General features: G+C 40.3%; 1 protein-coding gene and 1 long non-coding RNA gene across 3 annotated transcripts in view; one reads left to right on the plus strand and one right to left on the minus strand.

Moving 5' to 3' along the window:
• Positions 1–22,359, plus strand: part of SLC6A1 (solute carrier family 6 member 1) — a 75,551-nt gene that overhangs the window by 25,502 nt on the left and 27,690 nt on the right. The gene's annotated exons all lie outside the window — the stretch shown is intronic.
• LOC308472103 lies at positions 7,100–15,910 on the minus strand. Its single transcript, XR_013983300.1, has 6 exons — positions 15,505–15,910; positions 15,058–15,192; positions 10,600–10,877; positions 8,871–8,962; positions 7,506–7,605; positions 7,100–7,306 (listed from the first exon to the last, which is right to left on the minus strand). It is a non-coding gene; the product is annotated as an uncharacterized lncRNA (long non-coding RNA).

Consider the following 22,359-nt stretch of genomic DNA (forward strand, 5'->3'; position numbering starts at 1 on the left):
GACTTGAGTGGTGGGGTAGGGCCTGGGAGACCATGGTTCAAAGTCCCACTCATCCATGAAGCTCACTGGGTGGCCAGTCACTCACTCTCAGCCTAACCTACCTCATAGTCCTGTTGTGAGGATGAAATGGAGAGGAGGAGAACTATCTATGCCAATGAATGAATGAATCTTTATTTGCGTCAGCCATAGCAATGAAACAAAAATACAGTGGTACCTCTGGTTATGTACTTAATTCATTCCGGAGGTCCGTTCTTAACCTGAAACTGTTCTTAACCTGAGGTACCACTTTAGCTAATGGGGCCTCCCGCTGCTGTTGCGCCACCGCCTTGTGATTTCTGTTCTCATCCTGAAGCAAAATTCTTAACCCGAGGTATTATTTCTGGGTTAGTGGAGTCTGTAACCTGAAGCGTATGTAACCTGAAGCGTATGTAACCTGAAGCGTATGTAACCCGAGGTACCACTGTTCAATATACAAAGAACAGAAATAAAAAGTCAGTTATATAAAGTACATTTTAGGGTTTTGAATCAGTAGTCAAATGGTGGATCTTATTCTGCTCATCTTGATCTGCCAAGAGAAAGGACACGGTGGCAGTGGTTGGGTGACACATAATGACAATAAAAGAGGGGTGATAATCTCATTCCTCAAGTCTTTATAAAAAGTGAAAGCCAAGTGGCCATCTATGCCTCTTTGAGCTCTTTGGATGAAAGGTGGGATATAAATGTGTAAAGAGGATGGAGTAAATGGGGCAGCTGGCTTTTTGGATACCCCATGTTTTAGGCCTCTCCATGCCCATTTCTGTACCACGTAAAAGTTTTGAACAGGCAGGATGTTGCCGGTAGAGTAACATTAACACATGCTGCTATACTCCTGCTGGGTTGGACTTGCTGTGTCACATCCACACCGCAGATTTAAAACTATTTTAAAGCACATGACTTTTCTCCCCCAAATTCCTGAGAACTGTCATTTGTTAAGGGTGCCGGGAATTAAAGCTCTGTGGTGGGTAAACTACAGTTCCCATACAGTTAAATGTATGATGTGGTTTGCACCGAGTCCTCTTTGCTTATTTGGCTACACAGTGCCTCATTTACATCAAATCATAAGCTTTTTACTACTTTAGTTATCTGTTACATTTATATCCTGCTTTTTCCAGAAGGAGCCTCTGAGCAGTGTTTTTAGCTTTAAGACAGTCACATGTAAGAACTGAGAGATAGTGCTTTCACAAAGCCACCTAAGTCAGTTTAACATCTACTGTCAATGTAACAATGATATACTTGCGTTAATTTAGGAAATACAAGAGGTTGCTGGGGAAGGGATCTGATCTATCTAGGAACATGTTGGGAAGCATTAAGATTTTAAATCGGAAAGTGCCACAGATCCAACAATGTTACTCACATGTGGGGAAAATCTGATGATGTAGCCCTTTTTGCTTCCAAACTGAATTAAGTATTTGAAATTTGGTTAGAGAATAAATCACTAAATAGTCCACTTTGAATATCTGGTACCGGAATTTGCTGTACAAAGGTTAAACCAGGTGTCCCATCTCAGACAAGGTCTCTGAGTTCAGGACAACAATTTTATCTCTATCTAGCAAAACACTGAATGTTTACTTCTTGCTTCATTGCTTAAAAGCAATCTCTTTTTTTATTCCAGTCAATTTCATATTCAGCTAGCAATGTATCTTATTAAATTGTTTCCTTTAATAATACTTAACTGACTATTCAATAAAATTACATCTCTTTCTATAACAGATAAGCAAATTTGATCCAGTCTACTATTGAGATGACTGCTCCTCACCAGAGGATTTTCTTTTGAAACATTTCTACAGTTTGGCACCAGGTGTAAACATTTTTCATAATTCTATAATGGAGTCCACTCTTTATTTCATCCTTTCAGTTTTATATCATTCCTTGGATCACGCTCATATATATAGTTATATAGATATATATAGATAGATATATAGATATAGATATATAGATATAGATATATAGATATAGATCCATGATGATCAGATCCAGTCAAGCAAGCAAATGCTGCTTCACAAATCTATTCAGATAAATAAGCTACTAAAGAATTAAGTAAATAAATAGTTAGGGAGGATAAAGCCGTTTGTGGCTACCTCTTTTGGGCTGTTGACATCGACTGGTTCTGTATTTTCACCTCCTTTGTAAGCTGGTATCCCTGAATTTAAACCAGGCATAGGCAAACTTGGCCCTCCAGATGTTTTGAGACTACAATTCCCATCATCCCTGACCACTGGTCCTGTTAGCTAGGGATCATGGGAGTTGTGGACCCAAAACATCTGGAGGGCCAAGTTTGCCTATGCCTGATTTAAACCCTATATCCTCATCCTGTGATGATTGGTTTTGCCGTCTCCTGCATTTCATGACTTAATTTCAGTTTTATGCCAAGGGTCTCTTAAGGATCATTACCTTCTGCCATTGTTGAAAGGGCTCGTTTCATGTCCAACCACCAGGCCCACTGGCAGCAGGACCCCCAACACTATCTCCTTGCTGCTCCTGCTCATCTTCTCCTCCAGCCATGATACCACAGCACTATACCTCTCCTCTCCTTTTTGCATGTGAGGGGGCTCCTTTTCATCTGTCTGTCCACCAATAACAGACCTCTATAAAGGAGAAGTACCGGAGAATATGAGAAGAGCTGGGATTTTGGTAATTTATCATGGGAAGGGTAAACGGAAAGATTTGTTGGGGTGGAGGCTTAGTGGTGGCCACAGCAGTTTCAGTCCTTTATCTTAAAACACAGTTGTGTTGGGATTTAGAGCTCCTCTTGGCAGCTGACAGCTACATTTTCCTCTTTCACGATGCCACATACATAGCTTCCCCCCCCCAAAGCATTTTTGGAAGGGGGCAGGGCAGTCACCACAATTTTTTTGTGGTTGGTGCTATTTTCTCCCAAAACGCCTCCAATATTGCTACATCCAGGGCATTCAAAAAGTGAAAGTGACAGAATGTGCATCTTTTTGCAATTGTTACCAAATGTGTGTACCTGTACATACATACTTGCAAACCTGAATCTTCTTACACATGTGCTCATGGACCTGTTGTTATGGGGATCTTGACTAGGCTCAAGTGTACATCACAGAGCTTGTTGCAGTTGACCCAATTGTTTTAAATTGCCTGTGTTGTCTTGCCTATTGGGGGGAATGAACAAGGACCAGAAAATTTACTGTGATTAAAACAATATTGGAACAACACCTAAGGCTGTCAGGTCTCAGTCCTTTCTATGAATGCCCCAGCTGTGTGATGTGGAACAGATAGCAATAAGCGAAAGGCGCTTCTCAGTGGTGGCCTCACACTTGCTTGGCTCCTATATCAATGTCAGTTTAGCATCAGACAAGCACCTTTTTAATTTCCCCAAATTATGGAGTGATTCTAAAATTTGCTTTAACACAGTAGGTTTTACTGTTCTGCTCTCTCTCACATTAGTTTTGTCCTGCACACATACTTCTTGCTTTTTAGGGATGCATTTTGATCACTTGTGTGTTTTTCTTTAATTTGTTGACTTATATTGTTGCTGTAATTTTTGCTCTAGGGAACTTGTTCTTAGGAGGACATAAATGAATAAATAAATTTTGCAGTAAACTATAAGTGGCTGAAAGCAGGACATAAAACAAGGCGAGTAGTTTCAGTAGTTCAGTCCTAAAACCATTGGTTGCCAAACTATTGCAGGCATAGGCAAACTTGGCCCTCCAAATGTTTTGAGACTACAATTCCCATCATCCCTGACCACTGATCCTGTTAGCTAGGGATCATGGGGGTTGTAGTCCCAAAACATCTGGAGGGCCGAGTTTGCCTATGCCTGAGCTATTGACTGTCAATCTATTTACAAGGAGGAAAGCAAGGACTTATGTAGTCATTCTCATATGGCCCTGGACAATTCTCTGAACGGAGAGGTATAGAACGTGGAGCCCCCTAAGGGGCCTGTGGTTTTTTTAACTTTTAACTTATAAACACTCCAGAGTTAGGGATGAGCAGTGAAGTGGCCAGGTTTGCTCAGGGACATTAAAATACACAGATATTGTGAAGGGCTTGAAAAGGACCTCTTCAGATTCAGTTGAATGAGCAATCAAATGCCAAATTCAGTTGAAACATAAAGTGATGCATGTCATGGAAAAATAATCTGAATCACACATTTACAATCATGGGGTCTAAACTAGCTGTGACTGACCACAGGTGAAATATTGGGGTCATAGTGGGTAGCTTGCTGAAGATGTTGTCCCTGTGTGCAGCAGCTGTGAAAAAGACAATTTCCATGCTAGAAATCATTAGCAAAGGAGTTGAAAATAAAACTGCTGATATCATAATGTTGTTATGCAGCCACATTTGGAATACTGTGTACAGTTTTGGTTGCCTCACCTCAAAAAAAGGTTATTGTAGAGTTGGAAAGGGTTCAGAAAAGGCAGCCAAAAGGATAAGGGGATGGGGAAACTCCCCTAGGAGGAAAGGTTACAGCATTTGGGACTTTTTAGTTAGAGAAAAAGTGAAAGGAGACCTGACAGAAGTTCATAGCATAGAGGAAGTATATAAAACCTCTACCCCCCCCCCCATAACACTAGAATTCATGGACATTTAGTGAAGCTGAATGTGGAAATATTCAAAACAGACAAAAGGAAGCAATTCTTCATGCACCACATAGTTGAACTATGGAACTCACTGCCACAGGATGCACTGATGGCCACCAATTTAGATGGTGTTACAAAAGGATTAGACAAATTCATGGAGGACAATGCTATCTATCTCTGTTATATATGATGGCTGTGCTCTGCCTTCACAATCACAGGCAGTTGCCAGACACTGCAGTGCTGTTGTGCCCAGGCCCTGCTTGTGGGTTTCCCACAGGCATCAGCTTGGCTACTGTCGGGACAGAATGTTGTTGGACTAGATGGACCACTGGCCTGATCCAGCAGGCTCTCCTCAAATTCTTAGAACAATTTAGCTTTGCTGAAACGTTTGTTACCATCTGAAATAAATTTGTGCATGCTGATGTTCCCTTAATATTATTGGCTGCTAATGTGTTAATATACAGGTGCCATAACGCGTTGGGTCTTTACTGCTGTAGTGAAAATGGATTTGACTACTTATCTGGCTGCAGTGCACCTACTGCTAAAGGAAGCTACGTCTGCTTATTCTTAGTGACATGTATGCAGGGCCAGGCAATTTAAAGAAAATAACCTCTTATTAGCCAAAGAGGAACTGTCTTCAAGCTACAATAAAGCTTTTTTCTTTTAAAAGCAAACCAATAGCAGTTTGTCTTTAAAAAGTGAGCTGTAACTCTAGGGTAATCACAGGTTTGAAAGCCAGAAGAAGAATGCAATTCATACAGAAATCTGAAAGGTAATTATATGGTTGTAGGCAATGGATGGATATAACAAACCAATTCCGCTTCACTAAGTCCTGGAGGAGGTCATTCTACTCCAACCAAAAAAAGAGAGTGGGTGGACCCAGAATGGCTTTTACTGCCCATTTCAGACATTCCCACAGAAACTTAACATGGCTGAGCATCTCTGTACACCACAAAGCCATTAAGTTGTTGTTGTTGTTTAGTCGTTTAGTCGTGTCCGACTCTTCGTGACCCCATGGACCAGAGCACACCAGGCACTTCTGTCTTCCACTGCCTCCCGCAGTTTGGTCAAACTCATGCTGGTAGCTTCGAGAACACTATCCAACCATCTCGTCCTCTATCGTCCCTTTCTCCTTGTGCCCTCCATCTTTCCAAACATCAGGGTCTTTTCCAGGGAGTCTTCTCTTCTCATGAGGTGGCCAAAGTATTGGAGCCTCAGCTTCACGATCTGTCCTTCCAGTGAACACTCAGGGCTGATTTCCTTAAGAATGGATAGGTTTGATCTTCTTGCAGTCCATGGGACTCTCAAGAGTCTCTCTCAAGAGCCATTAAGTTAGAGAGTGGTTAAAATATTGGCCCCTTGCGGTATAGAGGAAGGCCATGAGGATGTGATATGGGGACCTAGTCCCACATCCCGATAGTCTGGTATACAAGAAGAGCGTGCTATTCTTACAGACCTCTAGCCAGGATCCAAAGCCCTAGTGTTAAGACACATCATCCCAGCCCCATAGCATCTGATGTGGAAAGGGTACATGGATACAGCAAAGATATCACACCTGGGAACAAGGGGGTGCATTAATCTAAATTTTCTAACTGCACGAACTCCCCATCAGATATCCCACACTGAAAAATTAAGCCAAATGAACCAAAGCATGCTTTGCTTCTTGCTTACGCCCAGTATAAGCAGCAGTTTCTCCATAAGAGTCAGTGGTTTTTTTTATCTACTTAACAGGAAAATCAATGTAAATCCCAAGTCAGTGACACTAACACTGGTACAACAGCCACCGGATCATCCTGAGAGTTCTCTGTCTATTCCTGTTGCCTCATCAAACTTGTGCTGGCACAGCTAGTACCTCTCAAGCACTGGGCTTCTCCCTTTCTCACCAAGATTGCCTGTTCAGCACAACTCAGCTGGTGGCTTAAACTGATCCATTTATGGTGGAGAGAAGGTTTGGCATGATGCCACACAGCATCATCATTATTCAGCTAGTATTCCAGAATAATATACTTGAAAAACCACATTTTCATCTACTGCAAAACAAAAACAAAAACAAAGTTTGTAAAAGATCTGGAATGGATCCTCAGCATCTTAATTTGTGTGATATGTGCACCATCCAAGTTTCTGAGTGGAAGGGTTGGAGGTTGGTGGGTGAGGTTTAGGAGAAGTCTCTTTTATGCCACTTCCCTCTGACTGCCCATGACAGCAATCATTAGCTGCAGACAAAATTTCATCGCAATAACCAGGTTTTCCATAGCTCAGGCAGACACGTAGTTCCTCTTCTAATTTCCTACACATCCACAACATCAAAATTTCAGAATATTAGGCTTTAAATAGAAGAAAAGCTGCAAAAGGGCTATCCCTGTGCACATGCTAATAACTCTGACAATTACTTGATGGAGGAGCACAAGTGTCTGTAAGGGGTGTGACTACAGCCACATAACTTTTCTTTATTTGGGCATAAACCATCATTAGTGTGGAAAGGAAATTGTACATCTGTGATGTTAAGTATCCTTAACAAACTAATGTTCCCAAGATTTTTTGGGGGGGGACGCCTTGATTGTAGGGAAAATGTATGCTATGGGTGTGATCTATGATACTTAGCCAAGCAAGAGATATATTTTTTATGCTGTACAAGAAATATGCTCCCAAAAGATGGTAATTTGCTCCAAGGCAGCAGTGGGAAACTGTGGCTTTGGCCTAATTTCATGCTGTTGGCAGAGTACCTGGAGGGAAAGAAGGGTGGAAGAAGATAAATGAAGAAGAGCCAAAACAGAGGGAACATAGGAGGGAGGAGATGGGAAGCCATCTGCAAGTCATCAGTTCAGACCTATGGCAAGAGTGATATGTCCCTCCCACAACAGAGAGGAAAGACAGACAGAACCAGAAAGAAAGGACCCAACATTTAGCTCGGACCCCACCTACCACAAGCTTTAGTTCAGCCCTAGCTACTGCAGCTACACACCTCCTGCTGGATTACGCCTCTGTAGGATGCAGCTCTCTCCAGAGAAAGAGAGTTCTTCACCTATGCATTAAAGAGAAGAAAGCCATGCAAAGTCAGAGAAGACTAGAAGAGAACGGGAAAGCAAGTCGCAACTAGGATAGAGAACAACTATGGTCAGTTCCTCACCATACATTTTAAGCACATTCAATGTACACTTAGAGCACATGACTCTCACCCCTCCCCACCAAAGATCCCGAGAGCTAGTTTCCCCTTCTGCAGAGCTACAATTCCCAGCACCCGTAGCAAGTTACATTTGTATTCCTCTGTTTTTGAAGACTCCTCTCCATTTATTTTTGGATTTCTGCAAATGTGGGGATTTCACCAAACCCTCTGATACCTGCCTCTTGTGCCATTTTGTTTATGAGCAAAGATGCCTAAAGACTGAAAATAAGAGGAAATGTGTAAATCCTTGAGTTCCATCTGTAGAAGTCCTTTCACATAACCCTGAAATGTCATTTGTAGAGGTCCGGGGGGGGGGTGGCAACAGAAGAACAGGCCTTTTCTGCAGTGGCTCCCCACTTGTGGAATGCTCTACCCAGGGAGTCTTGCCTGGCACCATCATTATATTTGTTTAGACTCCAGGCAAAAGCTTTCCTCTGTAGCCAGGCTTTTGGTCTTTTAACTATCTGGGGCCTTTTAGAAGTGGGTGGGATGTTCTCTTTCCTCTTGGTTTTAATATACCTATGTGGTGCGGGATGTGTGTGGTTTGTGTTTTTTGTCTGTTTGTTTATTTGTTTGGTTGTTTGTAAGTTGCTTTGGGTTGCCCTGGGCAAGATAAAACAACTAACAAATTTAATAAATAATAAATGATAATATATATTGTAAACATCTACCATGAAAGTTATTTAGCTGTCATAACAGGGAAAGCAAAGCTAAAGGTATTTGATAGACAGCATAGATGCTACAATTCACCTAAAAACATGAAACATTTTATTTATTAAATGTGTTAGTCACTTTTTATCTAAAAGGCATTTTACGTTTAAAAACATAGACACAAATTCATTGTACTATAGAGGAAAAAAATCATATAAACATTAGCATTTCATGAACCAAAGTGTTATGGGCAAAAGTCCAAAGCTGGATAACAAAGAGGTTCATATTTTTTTAAAAAAATACTGAAAGCATTTATAAAACAAAAATATCAGCAACAGCAACAGTAAACAGATTCAACAGATTTAAACTCTGATAGGTTAATAACCTATTAATGCTTATGTTCTTAGATAATCCTCTGCCCCCTCTATCAACTAACATTTTCACCTCCCAACATAACCATGAAAGACACTCACCCAGCTTTCTTAAAAATCTTCAGTGATTGAGGTTCCAAAATTTTCTCTGGCTTTACATTTAGAAGATTAAGCTGCTTGCTAAAGAAGCTTACCTTTGGTGGGAGAAAGTACATCTAAAATTAGTCCACCTCAGGCTATTGAGCTCCAGTGAATGTTTTTATAAGTGGAAAAAATCACAAAATCCATGACCAGCCACGGCAGCATTCCCTCCCCCCCTTTTAAAGCCCCAAACTTTTAATGTATGGCAGTTTTGTAGATGGAGAGAGCATTTTAATGGAGAGCACTTATTTATTTATTTGTAGTTCCAGGTTTGGGCAGACATGGGGCAAATTGCAACCTTTCTGGTTTGGTTCTCAACATCGGCTGATGCCCTGACATATAGGCCAACATCAGTCCCCCATAGCTGGCAGAACACAATGGATTGTGAAGTTGTGATGCTGCAAGCATCACATACCTTTGGGCAAAATAATGTTGGGTCAAAGGACTAGTCACAAGGTTCAAGCTTTGTGAAATTTCTTTGAATTATACTATACAGAAGCCCAGTCAGAGCTCAGATTGGAAAACGGTACCAACACAATGAAACAACAACAGAGCAATAAAGTACTTGTGTGTAGGCAAAATTATATTAGATCTGAACCAACAGGTTTTCTCCTGAGAACCTTTAGCAAAACGGGACCTAAAATTGCAGTGATGAAAGTTTGTAGGGATGATTTACCAATTGTGCAGCAATGTACTTCCTCCTTGGTTACGTAAACAGGGTGGAGTGATACCGAAATTGTGGCACTGTTGAAGGCAATACCTTTTCCTGGCTATACTCCATGTTTACTTTTCCATAATACCCTGGGATAGCACTGCATCACAACAAAGGGACAGTTTCAAGGAGCATTATTGGGAACTGGGGATGTGAAAGCATTTTTAAAAACACAAAAACATTCTGAATATCCCTCAGAATGTTACATTGTGATGTTCATTCCAGGGACATGATGCCCAACTGACTCCATAAACCCACTACAGTACTACAAAAGGTCAATTTAAAAAGCCAAGGTTCTATTAATTGTCAAGAGTTCGAAAGCACCTCAAAGTGCAAGTAGATAAATAGGTACCACTCCGGCGGGAAGGTAAACGGCGTTTCCGTGTGCTGCTCTGATTCACCAGAAGCGGCTTAGTCATGCTGGCCACATGACCCGGAAGCTGTACGCCGGCTCCCTCGGCCAATAAAGCGAGATGAGTGCCGCAACCCCAGAGTCGGTCATGACTGGACCTAATGGTTAGGGGTCTCTTTACCTTTTTTTAACCTGTGCTTGATAACACCTCCAAGCACAATGGTCTTGGGAGGCCAACACCAGGTACATACACTTGAAACTGGCTGACTGCTGGGACAGGATGCTTGGGAAATGAGATGCTCAAAACCCATCTATTGGCGACATGGCAAACAAGGTGCCCTGGGATGGAAGAAATGTAAGGCAGCTGTGAGCTACTTAATTCTACTTCCTCTCATAGACTCCCAATGCAATATTTCCCACCCAAACACATGACAAGCACACACTAAAAGTAAACATCAAAAAGTTTCTACAAATATATATATGAAAATGTGTTTTTCAGGGGCTACATACTTGCTATTTTACAGTCCAACCCATGCTTTTACCATAAATCTGGATATTTTTCCATATAGCTTAGAAATTAGGAGCTAAATAACTCAGGGCAAGATCTTAGCTCTAGAGATGATTACCATGAACTCCACCCTCGTCTAGGCAATGGATACCAAGGATGCTATCACTCTCTTCTGACCCTGTATAAAGCCCAGCCACCTCTTGCATCATGGCCTTGCAATTCTCTTTTGCCGGCATCTTGATTTAAATGTTAGGCTCTTGTCAAAATGTTTAGCAGGTTGGTCCACTCAAAGGTTCCATATAATTTGAGAATCTTCCATATTTCAGATTTCTGTCTGAGTTTAAAGAAAGTGTGTTCAGTTACTTTGCTGTTCAGAGGTTCTTTGTTTTAGAAGGTCTACATTTAAAAAAAAAATATTTTTTTAATTAGACACTAAATGGTTTTAAGATTTTAAGTTCTCTTATGATCCTATACTGATTTATGTCTTTATGGAATAAACATAGAAGCAAACACTGTGCTTATGGTTTATATGTTGCTAACGCTAGAATGTCCTTTAATTTCTTCATGACATCCCATTTGTTTTATTTTGGACAGTTCCTTTAAGTTGGAATGCAAGGGATGGTATCCTTAATTGCCATTTAATCAGGGAGCCTAATTAAGTCTTAGCACAAAACATTTCCAAGGGAAAGCATCTACATATGGTTAATTGCAGCTGGAATAGCAATTATAGGCAGTCATGTTGCCCCTCACTGCACAAACATGAATAGTTCATAAAAATTAGGAATGCTTAAAAAGAGAGCTTAGTTTTCTCAAAGCTCAGAAATTTCTGAAAAATTATCCTTAGTATGAACATAACATTGCTATGTGACTTTCCTGGCTGATGATTAATTGCAAATAGTTTATGAAATTGTTTTTTTAAAAACCTGATTTTTCACTAGATTTTGTTTTTGATATTTTAATAAGTTAGATTGATATACAGTGTGATCAATCACAAATTACTGCTTATCTTTCAGTAGGATCAGTGTGTAACTACTGGGGAAATATTATTATACTATACTGGAAATTTGAATAAATATTGCATGATAAGGCACAAACCACAAAGGACTTTCCCCCATGCTAATGTGCAAAAAAATTATATCCTAAGTTTAGTAATGGAGGAGGAATAATAATATAATATTATTGCCCATCTAGCTGAGTTTCCCCAGCCACTCTGAGTGGCTCCCAATCGAGTGTTAAAAACAATACAGCATTAAATATAAAAAACTTCCCTAAACAGGGCTGCCTTCAGATTTCTTTTAAAAATAGGATAGCTGCTTATTTCTTTGACATCTGATGGGAGGGCATTCCACAGGGTGGGTGCCAGTACCAAGAAGGCCCTCTGTCTGGTTCCCTGTAACCTCACATCTCGCAATGAGGGAACTGCCAGAAGGCCCTTGGCGCTGGATCTCAATGTCCGGGCTGAACGATGGGGGTGGAGACGCTCCTTCAAGTATATAGGACCGAGGCCGTTTAGGGCTTTAAAGGTCAGCACCAACACTTTGAATTGTGCTCGGAAATTTTAAACAGATTTATACCCTGAATTTGGCACTTCTAACCCAATTGACCCTGGCCTGCATCTGACCACGTCTTGTCTCAAGTTTGACCAAGCCACTCATGCATTGCTGAGTCCTCTTTTTTAAAATGTTGAACTAATTATACACAAGATTATATACAAAACAGATGTGTACATTTATTATACATTTAAAATGTATAAAAGAATCAAGATGAGTATATTATGCAATTATATGCATTGGTGCAGGTATCTGTTTATGTGCTGATTACTTTGAGAAACATGGGGTATAATATCTGTATAATACATGTAATATACAAGAAGAGTTTTTAGAGGAACAGGTAAAAAATGACAGAATTGGGGGGGGTGGATCTGTCCAAGTGAGCTCAGTGCTAAGATATTCAAAAAAATCCCTATCTAGAATCACAGAATTCTAGGGTTGGAAGTATACTGAAACATATTTTACTATGTTCTATATATGCTGCAACCTGCCCAGAGTGGCTGGCAAAACCCAGTCAGATGGGTGGTGTATAAATATTATCAATTAATTAATTAATTGATTAATCCCAATCCACAAGCCTGGAATGACCATCATCCAATCTTCCCCACTTCTAATAGATTATATATTTGTATTGCACCACAAAGAGAGAATATGAGACATGGGGAGAATCATTGCATAGACCAAAAATTGGGAGGTGCAAACCAAAGCAGTAATACTTTTAAGATAAAGAGCAAAGTTTAATTAGGACTGGAATAATCAAAGCAACTGGTCATTTAGTTATATGCTGGGGTATATGTTTCCCATTGCAGTTCTGATTTCCAAGTTGGAATTAGATGCATTTATTCACAGGCTAATTTATTATGCTAATTAGTTCATTCACAATTACTGCACCATAACAACCAAAGGCAACTGTCCTCCTCCAGAGAAAGCGCAAAATAATCCCTTTTTGAAAAATGCATTCAGTAATTTTCCGTGTGAATTTCTAGAGTGTAGGGAAAGGGCACCGATGAAAAAGGGTAAAAGGGATTAGAAAAAATATTATGCAAGTCCATTCTACCAAAGCTGGCCAAGTAATCTTCAGAAGAATCCAAAAAGAGGCAGAGTTGGAGAGTCTAGTGAAAATTCCTCTGATTTAAGATCTTGTCATCTTCAAAGAAAAAGTATCCATTCTCTATCCCAGTGTTCATTAATTCAGTGGGGCATACTCCCATCGAAGTGGGTATAGGATTGCTGCTTTTTTGTGGCCTGTCTCTGAATTGCATGTGTTAATTGAAAAATCCTTCCTAATGCCATGTTAAACTCTAGGCTGTTGTTGTTGTTTTAAATGTATCTTTAAATTCATATTTTATCCCCAAAATACATATTCAGTGTGTATTTTATACCAACATACACATCTCTAAATTTATTTTACCCTGAAATTGTGAAAGCCTTTGCACATTCTTGTACTGTTTTTGAGCCAAGAACTTTATTGCAAAATTCGGTGAAATGCAAAATCCTAAGGAAAATTACATGTGAATTAGGGCAGTGAATTACTTCAGGACGTGTAAATTAGGTTAAACCACTTAAAGTGAGATTCTTCTCCATGTCTTCTAACAGCACCATCTTCGACATGTCTGTTCAGAATGGGGTTTATTCCAAGGGAACTATGTATAGGGTTATAACCTAAATGCATGTATATTAAAGAAAGAAAGGGTGTTGGGAGAACACAATCCAGATGAAGTTAAGTGCTTTTAAACCAGGGCAGTCCAAATTTTCATACCAAATGGGCTGCAAGAGTACACAGAACCCAAGGGCTGCACACAGCTTTGTTGCATGGGAGGCAGAGTGAGAGCAGAATTTGACACACACACACACACACACACACACACACACACACACACAAGCCCTTCATGCTGCCTTCCCAAAGCTGGCTAAGCTTTGAGTAGGAGCTGCAAGCATCTGGCAGAGTCCTAGAGCCTTCCTATCTCCTTTCCAAAGCTGGGAAAGTGCTAACTAGATTTGAGGAAGGAGACAGGAGGCCTTTAGGACCTTATCAGAGCCCCCATACCTCCTGTAGAGGTATGCTTCTGTAGAAATCAGTGGGACTTACAGTATTTTAAATCTGGAGTGGCATTCAAGTATTTCCATTATGCACAGAGAACCAACAACAAATAAACTCTGCCCTCTGCCTGTTGTTTGTTTTCACTAAAATTGAGAGTAGGAAAACATCATATAGACTGGTTTTGAACCAACATAAGGGCTGTGCGGCATTCCAACCATAGGAATGCAGAATCTACTGCATATGAAGGAAAATAATGATAACACCTTAGGGCTCACTTGTGAATCTCCAAATAAAATTCAGTGCAAGACATGATCCCAAGGAGAACGCACTGAAATTATCTGTAAGGTGCGCCAACCTCAGCTGTTCCTTTTTGGAAGGGAAATGTGAATAGTTAATTGCAGAAAGTATCAGCTGCTTGCTAGCATTAGCTACACCATCAAAGCTTTTATTTTTAAGTTTTACTGAAATAATCAGAATTGTTCTAAACATACTGGTAATAGCTTCCCTTCTAGTTAGTGGCCTATGGAGCTTGTGTTTTCTGTAGCGACTGCTCTGCTATCAAATGGTAGAATACAGCCTTACCTTTAGTATTGTCTTATTCATTTCAACAAGGTTATTTTGGAGAAAGGCGTTTCAGAACTGCCATATTCAGTAATATATGTTTTATTTAAAATACCCTTTTATTACAGCAGCTTCATGGAGAAATTGTGGCAGCTGAAAGCTCTGTGAAAAATGGACGTAGTGTTGAAATAAATGGAGAAAAAAGGAACGTGTGTTGCTTTGTCAATATATTAATGAAATTCAATCAGCATGCAAAGCAAAAGAAGGCCAGTTTTCACCTATTGACCTCTTGCAAAATATATAAAAACTTATCTTGAGCTCCTACTTTTTGAAGTGAGATGAAAGGCACTGCTTCGGTTTATCTCTTACCTTCAGAGCAAGCTTACTGATTGTTTGTCCTTATCACTTCAAGCCAGAAACTTACCAAGATTGCTAGACACTTCAGCAGACACAGTTTTAAATTCCCAATTTGGCAGGAGGTGGAGATTTCTTGTTTCCATTTAAACTGCTTTCATTTCAAAATGAAATCCCATTTAAACCCAAAGGTTTGGATTGAAGCCTGAGGATCAAAAGAAAAGGGGAGGAAAAAAAGAAATTTGGGTTTAACTTGAATTGGTAGCTGAAAAGGTAACAGTCACATTCAATTGCTTTTCAGCTCCAATTTCTTGCACTCAGGCCAAACAAAATCGTCCTCCCTCCCCTGTGTTTATAATAGGACTGTCATATGTTTTTAATTTATTGTCATAGCCTTGAGCCATCATAAAAGATTATACAAAACATATGAACAGACCACTCTCCACCAGCAAATTGGATCGTGTTAGTCCAATGTATCAAATAACAATCACAATCATTATGAAATTGTTGGTCTTACCTTAGCAGCTAGAAAAGGGATATAACATATAGTATATTGTTATGAGTTCAGGGATGCCAAACCCCTCTCAACTCCCGAATCCAGTAAGCGTTAGGATTTAATCAAGACTTGGGGTGTTAACCAGAGTGCTAGATACATCTAATCTCTGGAGCCAGCAAGTGTTAAAAGATAACCAAGTCAGGTTAGCCTCCTGGCAAAGTGTAAGGAGTAAGGAGAACAAAGGAATCGGCTCTGTGGGAGATGCAAATGGGGGGTTCCCTTCTCCCTCCCTTTACTTGCAGCTAGTGAGAAGGACCAAAACCAGAGTTTATAGCTGAAAGTGTGTGTAGTGTGACCTAGAAGGGGGGAAAGCAGCAAACTGGAGAAAGTGTCAGAGAACAACATTTGAGTATGTGGCACAATGAGTCAGTGTGTCTGGCTGTTAACCAGTAGGTTGGTGGTTCAAACCTGCCCAGGGATAGCTGTGGGTAGGATTCCTGCACTGCAGGGCATTGGACTAGATGAAATCACCAAAGGAAACTTCTGCCAAATATTTTCAAATTTATCTGGAGTCACCATTTTTAGATAGCTCTTATTAGTTATGAGGGTCAAGAGGTCATGAGACCATGATTGTGTGTGTGTGTGTATGTGTGTGTGTGTCCTTTTTATGGTTTTCATATATATATATATATATATATATATATATATATATATATCCCAAACCCTATTTCCAGAATGATAGTAATATGTTACATCCCCAAAGCATATGGCAAAGGCCCTCTCCTGTAGCACTGGATCTCCAGCAAATGTGGCAGGAGGCTAGGCCTTGAGTACACAAGCAGGCTGGTGTCCAATGCATTTGAAATGTTTATTTGTTGGATTAACTTAAGTCTGAGACCCAGAGGAAACCTTCCCTGCTGACAATGCAGCCTTCCATTTGAGTGGCTGCATAAGCGAAGGGAGCTCCCCATTCTCTTGCTACCTAGGATGATCTATTGCAGGCTTCCTCAGCCTCGGCCCTCCAGATGCTTTGGGTCCACAACTCCCATGATCCCTCGCTAGCAGGACCAGTGGTCAGGGATGATGGGAACTGTGGTCTCAAAACATCTGGAGGGCCGAGTTTGAGGAAGCATGATCTAATGTCTGCATCACACAAGCACTAGCAAATATATTGGTGAACATATATGGTTTTCTAAGGATCTCAATAGTTCAGAGAAACTGGGGGGGGGGTGACCCCAAACCAGAGGCAGTCGCTATTTCCAAGCATCTGTGCCAAATTAAGTCATGCTGCTTTTGCACCACTGCATATATTGCCACACTGAGCAAACCAATTTCATTCTGTAATTCAGCAAAGAGCTTAAAGGGCAAGACTTCTACTCTCTGTCCTGGAGCAGAGATATATTTGCTGAAATGGCATTAGTCTCCTCTGACTAATCATAAACACTCCTATATCTGGTTAACAAGGGCCCAATTGCATGTTATGTTAGACACAACTATTAAAAACCATGTTTAAATTGGTCGCTTTTATTTGGAAAAGAAGTCAGCTATGCATCTGGATCATACTCCCAGGCCAGACTGAGGGGCTGACACCCATTTTCCATCCCAAAACTATGGCTCTTATTTTACCCTGAAGGGTGCTGTTCAAAATAAAACTGGCCAACTTAATCATGCCTTTTTTTAAAAAGGATGGTTAATTTAGCATGTAGTTTGGCTCCTAGTGCAAGCTTTCCCTTAAAGTATGAACAGAAAGTTTCTGCTCTCAACCTTCCTGATCAGACTGGAACATATTTTGCCAGTGTGAGAAGTGAGCTACACTCTTCCAAGGTTTAGTTTTTTTCAGGCCTCAGAGTCTGAACTTTGATTTCAGCATTGGCAGTGCTGCTCCAAAAGCAGTTCTCAAAACTCTTCTAGTGGCTAGAAATGGAGCACAGCATCACAGTGCAGACAGGATAGCATGACTTCCCCAAATAGCAACTGCTTGCAGCAATGCTAGATATGCTACAGTCTCCTCATTGTCAGAAGCAAAACATTTTGGTCTCCTTCGTATCTCTTCAGTAAATACGACTTATTGGATACTCACTCAGTTCAAAGTGTTAATTGACTTCGGTAGACTTGAAGACAATCATTTATATGCTAGAAATCAGAGAATTCAGTGATTAAAGAGCAATGTAAAATGTATAAATTTACACTCATGCACATCCTTTAATCTTGAATATACAACCCACCACAACAGATTTTTCAGTACATTTTCTCCTCATACTCAACTTAAGCCAAATTTTCCAGATAAAACATTATTTCTTTTATTTGGAAAATTCGACTTAAGTTGAGACACGGGTAATCAGCTGACTAGCAACACAATCTTATTACCCAGAATCTTGCTGACACCAAGGCATCTATGAAAAGCTTCATCTTCAGTAGGCATCTTGATCCTCATCCCACTATCTTCTTCGGTTTTCAGAACCATGGAGTAATGGATAGAGAGAACCCCTTAATCTTCACCCAACCACCCACACTTGGAAGTCAATGTTAAATATTCATTCCTATCTTGGGTATAAGGTAGCTGAAGAGTTAGTTGGCCAAGGGCAGTATGTTCAGTGGTAGATAGGAGCACTACAGCTGGAAAACTATTTGAGAGATGGAAATTAAGAGGAAATGTGTATTTTCAGGATCCCTAAACATTAAATGTTAAAGCTGTTTGCTAAATAACTGTATATGAAACAAACTATCATTTCTGTACTATAGAAGAAAATTTGGCCCATTAATTCTCAGAAGAACCTGCAGTTTACAATCTGAGAATGTACTTTAACAGCATGTGGATCATTTGGCAGGTCAAAAAAACTGAATTCTTTTGTATAATTAACTTGCATTACCCCTTTTTACAAAGCAACTTCAGTTAAATTCCCTGAATTCTCATGTACCTATTTAAATCTCTGTACAACACCAGATTGTAATTCTGGAAGTTTTCTTCTTCTTCTTCTTCTTCTTCTTCTTCTTCTTCTTCTTCTTCTTCTTCTTCTTCTGTTGTATTCTGCAAAGGATTGCTGACACAAAATGAATGCATTCACATCTGAATGCTGGGTAGATTGTATGTGCACTTTGGGACCACTTAGCAAGCACTTGCCAGCCTGATAGCTCAGCTTGTGTTTAAAGCACTGTTCATAGCATCCAGCAAGCAACATCTGCAGAGTGCCTTGCAAGTTATACTGTCATCTGCATATAAATTAAACTGAGAATTTAAAGTGGAGTGTTAGAAACTTCCTTAGGATACAGGCAGGGACTAATGGCAATCAAAGGTTCACACACATTTCAAATTCAAAGTTCCTTCTCTGATGCAATTAAATGTAGCTGATTAGTAATTATCAGGAAAATAATTCACATTAAATATGATATTTATGCTCAAGCTGATAGCTAGATTTCACTCTCCACTTACCATATCATTATTAATAGGATATGTATTATCAACATAGAAAATATACGGAAGATGCCCCAAATCAATATATATTATACAGTGGTACCTCGGGTTACAGCCACTTCAGGTTACAGACTCCGCTAACCCAGAAATATTACCTCGAGTTAAGAACTTTGCTTCAGGATGAGAACAGAAATTGTGCAGCAGCAGCGGCAATGGGAGGCCCCATTAGCTAAATTGGTGTTTCGGGTTAAGAACAGTTTCAGGTTAAGAACGGCCCTCCAGAACGAATTAAGTTCTTAACCCGAGGTACCACTGTACAGGAATGTACACAGGAAGCTTTGAACCTTTCTTCAGTCTCTAAAAAGCATGGGTAGCATTCAACTAAGTTTTACTCAGAGTAGGTCTACTGATATAGGTTCATTAATTTCAGTGGGTCTTCTCTGAATAAAACTTAGTTGAATACTGCCACATGTAGAAGAAGGAGAGAAGGAAACAGAGTTAGAAGGAAACATGTTTTGCTTGCTTGCTTCCAGTGGTAACATCACACAACAAAGTTGGGTGAGGATCATTATATTAATTCAAGTTGTTTATATCCTGTTTTTCAGGTGAGCATTCTAAAGCAGTTTACACAGAACTTCATATATTAAAGCTATAATAAAAAGGCAGGAGACAAGCTACAGGGGGGGAAAGGCCTTTTGAAAACTCTTTCCCTCAGGCAAAAATGGTTTGTGAGTAAACCTGTGATGGCAAATTAGGGTGCCAATAAAAAGTTGGCCAAAGAAAGAGGAGGGATGGCTAGGCCAGGCCACTTTTTAGGAGATAAATAATGGCCTGCCTGTTCCGACTTCTCTCTCTCATTCCTCAGGGCAATATTAGGCAGCTCTGTGGTGGCAGTTGGGAGAGGGGAAGCATTCCATCTGAAACACAGGGAGCTAAAGGGTGGACAGCTGTTCAAGCTTGTAAGATCTTTCCCCCTCAAAAACACGCCTGTTGCTGTTGCAGTTCAAGCTGGTGTGCAGCAGGAGCCCTGTACAGTATTAAGGACACAAAACTCTTCTTAGCACTGCACATTCTGTTTGCCCTCCTACAAACCAGACTGGGCCAAAGGGCAACCGTTAGGCAGGCTCCATCCACATGCTGCAAGCCTGTCCCCATTTTACATCTGCCAGACTCTGCAGGCTGCTGCATCCCCGCAGCCATAAAAGAGAGGAAGTTATCTTTTTAGTGCTTTGTACTCACCAGAGGGGATGCTCTGTACTATGGTCTAATTTTATTATGGCAATGTTGCCTCTGGAAGTACTGACTTTCTAACATGCTGTTAGGCTACAGGGTGCCATGTCTTGATACAACTTCTTTTTTTGGGGGGGGGGGAGAAGCCTAAGGTTTTGTCTTCCTCTTATAGGTGGTCAGCCAAGAATGAGCAGCTGCTTTATGACTCATTAATTCTCTCTTATCTCTCCTATGTATTGGAGGGACAGAAATTATAAGCTCTGGTTTCCTCTTATTTCAGTAGAACAGTCTATCTGTGATTCCAGGCACTGTACATACATTATTGGCCATGGAGCTCTGCATCTTGGATGCCCATATGGGTGAGCCAGTGTCCTTCAATGAACCACCCCGGGGAAAATAGTTCTTAATCCCCATCTTCCAGCAGTCACTAGTCATGAAATACAAGCTAAGCAATGTCTCTGTTGAGTTAGCCTTGTAAAAGCTGAATAACTTCATTAAGAAAGCATCTAAAGACATACTAAAATATTATTATTATTTAAATTTGTTAGTCATCCCCCCCCCGAAAAAGTGATCCAAAAGAACTAAGTATTGGGGGGGCATTAAATCCAAGCATAATTAAAAGGGACCTGGCTCTTTGTTGACAGATAAAGTTGTTCCTCTGTAATCTCCTGTTTTCCTAACACAGGGAGGATGTGTAAGTGGATTGAATGATGGGGAGGGTAGAAGAAACTGTAACCACCATCCTTTGGGGTGGGGGCAGGACATTAAACTAAAGGAAGGTTCTTCGGGCTGCAAGCTGGCAATCCTAAACAGACTGAGGGTAGAAAGAGTCACTTACGGTAATTTTAAAGGCAACGAATGCCTTTGTATCTCTAACTTACGAAGTGTTTCCTCCATATTTGTGAGAGACTGGACTAGCCGTTCCCATTTAAAAAGACAGGACAATATTAATCTAATATTGACAATAGTATTCCTCTGCGGATGCAAAGATGACCTTAATATGAAGAAAACATACAGGCTTTGACTCTCCGTCTTTATGCAAAGTCTTTGCCATTGCTACTTCCCGACCGTGCCTTTAGGCACCAGCTAGCCCAGCTGCAGCTAATATAAAGAGTCACTCGTGTAGCAGTAAAGCAGCCAACGGGAGTGGAAGCAGTAATTGAATTGCTGTAGAGAGACATGACAGTGAAGCCTGGGGTTTATTTCTGCTAGGAGCTGGAGAGAATCAGGGCAGTCTGAGACAAAGCGTTCATGTAGCCTCAGGAACTAAAGGCCTAGTTTTTCATGGTTCTCAAGACATGCAAAGGTAAAGACCATGTACATTTTTCTAATTCAGGATCTTCCTCATTTCCAACCTAAGATATTAAAAAAAAAATTCTCATGGCTTTCACTAAAGTCTGAAATATAATCATTTGTAGTTCTTTTTAATCAGTTCCTAGCACCTTGAGTGCTTCAGGTGGCCACAAGCTTTTATGTTTGACTTGACTAATAAAAGAGTTCAGCTTTCAATGGAATTCCGAAAACAAATTATACCATTTAAGAAGCCAGTGTTTTGAGTATCTTCCACTTCTGTGCAATGGGTAGATGTGCTGCAGTTATCAGAAATTTTAGTAATTCCTTAAATTTCACTTCCGAATTGTTACCTTCAAACACATTTCTAAGAAGCAACTGAGGGGTAAATTAATTCACTTAAGATTGTCAGCATTTCTGGTCAGCATTTCTTGTGTTAACAGTCAAGCACTCCCACCAAATATATACATGAGTTCTCCTACTCCTGCAATTTCTTCAGTTTCTTGAGAAATGCCTGCTTCCATATTACAAAACTGTACTAGGTTTCTGAACTACCACTGCATTGTTTTAAGAGCATGGACCCTGACGTGTGGACATGTTTGTTTCAGTGGTGCAAGTTTTTTCCCAAGCATGTTCATCTAATGTATGACCTAAGTCTGTCTTTCACTGCATCTAATGTTTCCATAGAAAGTCCTAGCAACATAATGAGTATATTCAACACCATCTCTGTATGACACTGTTCTGTGTCCAAAATTAAGTGTTTGAAGGCTGTTGGATATGAGGGGAGACCGCAGAAGATGAAACAACTGGTCTTCTGTAATCAACACAACAGGGAAGCAATTTCCATGCAGCTGAGGAAGTGTATGAAAGCTGACTCTGTTGTATAGTAACATCTTTGCTTATACTGGTCAACAGTAAACTACTATTTTAGTTACATTTTCCAT

This window comes from Podarcis pityusensis (assembly GCF_964106645.2).
Source record: "Podarcis pityusensis genome assembly, chromosome: 2".
Taxonomy (NCBI): Eukaryota; Metazoa; Chordata; class Lepidosauria; order Squamata; family Lacertidae; genus Podarcis; species Podarcis pityusensis.